The sequence below is a fragment of the Bufo gargarizans genome, chromosome 1 (assembly GCF_014858855.1).
Source record: "Bufo gargarizans isolate SCDJY-AF-19 chromosome 1, ASM1485885v1, whole genome shotgun sequence".
Taxonomy (NCBI): Eukaryota; Metazoa; Chordata; class Amphibia; order Anura; family Bufonidae; genus Bufo; species Bufo gargarizans.
Window position 1 is genome coordinate 160,702,033 of NC_058080.1, and position 5,221 is coordinate 160,707,253.

The window sequence follows — 5,221 nt, forward strand, 5'->3', positions numbered from 1 at the left end:
AACGGGACATGGCTAGCGTTATTCCAAACAATTTAGGAATGTTAGGTGATTTATGCCCTTTATGGATTAGAACCCGACTCTGCGTCAATTATGTAATTTTCCCCCTCCGGCATGCCACAGTCCAGGTGTTAGTCCCCTTGAAACAACTTTTCCATCACTATTGTGGCCAGAAAGAGTCCCTGTGAGTTTTCAAATTCGCCTTCCTATTGAAGTCTATTGCGGTTCGCACGTTCGCAAACATTTGCGGAAACTCGCGTTCGCCGGTCGCGAACGGAAAATTTTATGTTCGCGACATCTCTAATTAGGATAGGTTTTGTGTGAACAAATTTCTCCTGATGATTGCTCCCAAGACAAAGCAAAGGTATTTGGGAATATATCTAGAATACATTAATATTTAACTGTTTTCATTTTCTTATTTTCTGGGGAACCCCATTAAGGGGGAATAATTAGAAAAAAAATGCCATGGTGTCTATACATTGCCAGTACAAACTTCCATGTCTACCTAATGAGCTTGGTGCTGGTGATGGCGAGTTTTTTGTAGTGAACTTAATATATATTTTTATACATATATATTTTATTGAGATCAGGAAAAATATGCAGAAATACAGGTTGTCATTATGTCCTTTGCTGACAGAACAAAATACATATGCGTACTTAATTTCAATCAAAGCGTTGTTCATGGACTAGTATAAATGTATTCAATTTGATGTGGTACCAATCAAGAAGGCTGCAACAAATGCTGTGTTTTCTCCTGTATCTCTATCTTCTACCCCCCCCTCACCCTCCTCAACCATTTGACTGTACATGCTGCAAACATATAATGCATATTACATATGTCTTAAGCGACGTGACCACTCCCCTGTTCGTGGCATGACCAAAAACACAGAGTTTACCCAATGGTCCCTTTAACTGAGTCTCAAGATACCAGAAAGTGAGTTTGAAAAGTTGCATCAGTTCCCCTATCTCAGATGCGTGTTCCATAGACTGCCTAATATGTTAGTGGCTTTCTTTGTGTCTTTCCATGTCAAATCTATCCATATATAAACGATGATTCATAGTGACCACTACTTCCTTTATGGTTGGATCAGCGAGGAGGGAGGAGGGGCTGGGGGCCGGCATCTAGTTTTGTAATGGCAGCGGGGCCAGGTGCAGTCACTGTATTCTATTGCACCAGGCCCCGCTCACTGTACTAATCGTATCTACGGTAACTGCAGGCAGGCAATGTTTAACTATAGAATATGTTCAATCCAGCAGCCTGTACTGACGACCATAGCAGGCAGCAGGCAGCAGGCAGGAGGCTGGGTGGGCGGGCACTGGCAGCGTAACTCACTCTGTCACGTGCCCACACCGCTTGCTTTATTCATTTTGCCATGGATTTATTCATAAAGTTGGCGGAGCAGGCACGTGATGTAGGAAGTTACGCTGCCAGTGCCCGCCCACCCAGCCTCCTGCCTCCTGCCTGCTATGGTCGTCAGTACAGGCTGCTGGATTGAACATATTCTATGGTTAACCATTGCCTGCCTGCAGTTACCGTAGATACGATTAGTACAGTGAGCGGGGCCCGGTGCAATAGAATACAGTGACTGCACCTGGCCCCGCTGCCATTACAAAACTAGATGCCAGCCCCTCCTCCCTGATACACCTCCGACCACGCTGTGCAGCATGCGGTCGGCGGTGTATCAGTGAAACGGCAGTATTCGCCCCATAAGAAGCACTGCCATTTTCCTCCCACTTTTGGGGGGGGGGGGGGGGGAGTGTGTCTTATAGGGCTAAAAATACAGTACTTTACCATTTCATTGTTGTAAGAAAATGTGAAAAAAAATTAAATGTGGGATAAACTTGAACAATTCCGTTAACAGTGCGCTAAAATAACACAAAGACCCTATTCTAAGAGTCATTGTGCTGAGGGCAATACCATCTTTATATAGCTTTTATTATGTTTTACAATGCTAAAAAAATATATATTTGTCTTACCATATTGTAACACCCATAACTTTTTAAAGGGGACCTGTCATCAACTTTATGCTGCCCATACTAACAACAGAATAAAGTAGAGACAGGTGAGTTGATTTTAGATGTCTGTCATTTATAAGTTAAAAGTAAGTGGTTGCAGAGAACCAACTTCACAATCATTGCAGACTGGGCCTGGAAAAGAGTCCCGGCCACCTGAGAAGAGTCCTGGTTACTCATAAATTCCTGCTCTCCTGCTGATGACTGACAGTTTTCTACCTAGTTTTCTCCCTTTCTCTCTAGGAGAGAACTGCCAATCATTAGCAGATGGGTCGGTGAGAGCAGGAGATTATGAATAACCAGGACTCTTCTCAGGTAGATTTGACTCTTTTCAAGGCCTGGGCTGCAATGATTATCATACTGGTTCTCGGCAACCACTTATTTTCATTAATTTTTTGCTGATGAGTGACACACCGCTGAAAGCAGCATTTCTGTCACTATTTTATACTGCCCTCAGTGAGGTCAGCATAAAGTTGATGACAGGTTCCCTTAAATGTATTTGTCTACTATACTGTGTGAGAGTTTGTTTTCTTCCAGGGTGAGCTGGTAGCATTTTGGGATACATACAACTGTTTGATTATTTTTATTCAAATATTTTTTTTATTTTTTTATTTTTTTTTGGGGGGGGGGAAATAACAATTACAGTACATTTGTTATTGTTTCTTTTTTGCGCTCTTTGTTATTTTTTTATACTTTTTGCTTATATTAAAAACTTTAAAAAATTTTAACTGTCATTTTTCCGTGTTCTGCATTTTGTGGACAAGTATAGAAAATGTATATTTTTGCCAAATAGACATAAGGATGCAGAAAGCACACGGATCATCAGTGTTATTTCCGCATCCGTATTTCTGTTACACAAAATGTTAGAATATGTCGGCAAAATACAGACCACTGACCCATTGATGTGAATCAGTCTGTAAATAAAATGCTGATGGCACATTAACTGCATTCGGATTTTGTGAATCTGCAATTTGTTGACCACAAAACAGATATGGTCCTGCACATGACGCCTAAGCCAGGTTGCAGGCACAGCTTAACATGCAGCATACTATGACAAGCTTGAGAGCCTTGCTATAGGGGCTCTGATCAGAGGACAAACAAAGCCCTCTACCTCTGTTTAACCACCCAGAGGCAACTATTGACTGTGCCATCTGATGGGTTAAATGACCAAAATTGGAGTAATGTCCAGTATCAGTCTTTGCAGCCAGGTATCAGCTAAATTACACATTAAGCAAACAACATATATGGAGCAGACGCAGTTTGTGCGCCCACTCCATACATATCGGTGCCCCTATGGTGGACATATACATAAGTCATTGAGACATTATAACAAAAGAACTCAGCCCACAATACAAGACACATACTATTGTTATATAACATAGTAGAATGTAGATTAGGAAGTAAGACAGACACTATTGTGAGATAAATAAAAATCTTAACAAGAAAAGCAATATTACATCACCAACACAGCCTAGGAAAATACCCTATTGTGAGATTGTGACCAAATAACACAGTCAAAGGATGAATACACATAATATTGGGACATCATTACCATAGGACACAGTCAAAAAATTATGAAATCATCAAATTAGAAATTTGCCTAGTAAAATACAATATATGTACAAAAGTATCAGGACTCCTACACATATAGGAAATTTTAAGACATCCAATTCTAAATTCATAGGCATTAATATGGAGTTAGCCCTTCTTTTGCATCTAAAGCAGCTTCCACTCTTTGGGAAAGCTTCTCCAAGATTTTTGAGTGTATCCCATTTGTCTAGAAGAGCATTTGTGGGGTCAAATGGACAAAAGGGCCTGGCTGACAATCTCCATTCTAGTTCATATCAAAGGTGTTGAATAGGGTTGAGGTCAGGGCTCATTGTTGGTCATCAAGTTCTTTCACAACAAAATTACCCAATCTTTATGGACCTTGCGCACTGTGGCACAGTCATTCTAGAACAGAAAACGGCCTTCCCCAAACTGTTCCCACAAAGTTGTAAGCATACAATTGTCAAAAGTGTCTTGGTATGCTGCTCCAAAGTCCAGTGGGGGTGTGCTTTACACTATTCCATCCAATGCTTGGCATTGCACTTGATGATGTAAGGCTTGCATGCAGCTGCTTGGCTATAGAAATCCATACCATAAAGTTCCTGCCGTAGTTTTTGTGCTGATGTTAATGCCAGACAAAATGTAGAACTCTGTAGCTATTTAGTCGAGCATTAGTGACTTTTATGCACTATGCGCCTCAGCACTCGGCTACTCCACTCTGTGGCCGAGATTTAATCGGTGCAATAAAACTGTCTGAAAAATGGAACAAAAATGGTGCATCCAGGGTTTCTACTTTTTTCTATCTGACATGCTTAAAGGGAACCTGTTACAGGGACTTGGGTTATAGAGCTGAGGACATGGGTTGCTAGATGGCCGCTAGCACATCCGCAATATTCAGTCCCCATAGCTCTGTGTGCTTTTATTGTGTAAAAAAAAACGATTTGATACATATGCAAATTAACCTGAGATGAGTCAGAGCTTGAAAATATGACTCTTCTCTGGTCACACAAGTAAGATATGACTCTTTGATGTTAATTTGCATATGTATCAAATCGGTTTTTGGGGACTGGGTATTGCGGATGTGCTAGCGGCCATCTAGCAACCCATGTCCTCAGCTTTATACCCAAAATCCCAGTGACAGGTTCCCTTTAAAGAAGAGATGGGGCTGAGCAAAAAGGGGAGGGACCTAAGAAAATTTGCACTACAACTTTGGAGCAATTTTGGCATAAAAATCTGTCTCAAAATAAGCCAACCAATAGTTGATATGGAGTTAAAGTAAAGTATCTATCCCTGCACTTGATTTATCATCCTGCCTGAGCCCCTGTGATAAATCTCATGCAGGTTTAGACAGCCCGTCTAAATTTGCAACATTAGGATTAGTCAATCTGTAACTTTATGTAGTCTGCAACTTTTTGTCTAATCATTTCCACTATGCAATAATTACAATCACAGTTGTCCATGGAAAATTTTGGAGAAATTTCATAAACTGACTTGTTGCAACAATGGCTTCCTATTACAGTACCACCCTCAAATTTAGTGAGTTCTTTCGAACAACCCATTATTCCATAAATGTTTGAAAAGGCAGACTGCATAGCTAGGGGAAGGATTTGATATACCTGTGGCAATGGGACTGAATGAAACACCTGAATTCAACGATTGAGAG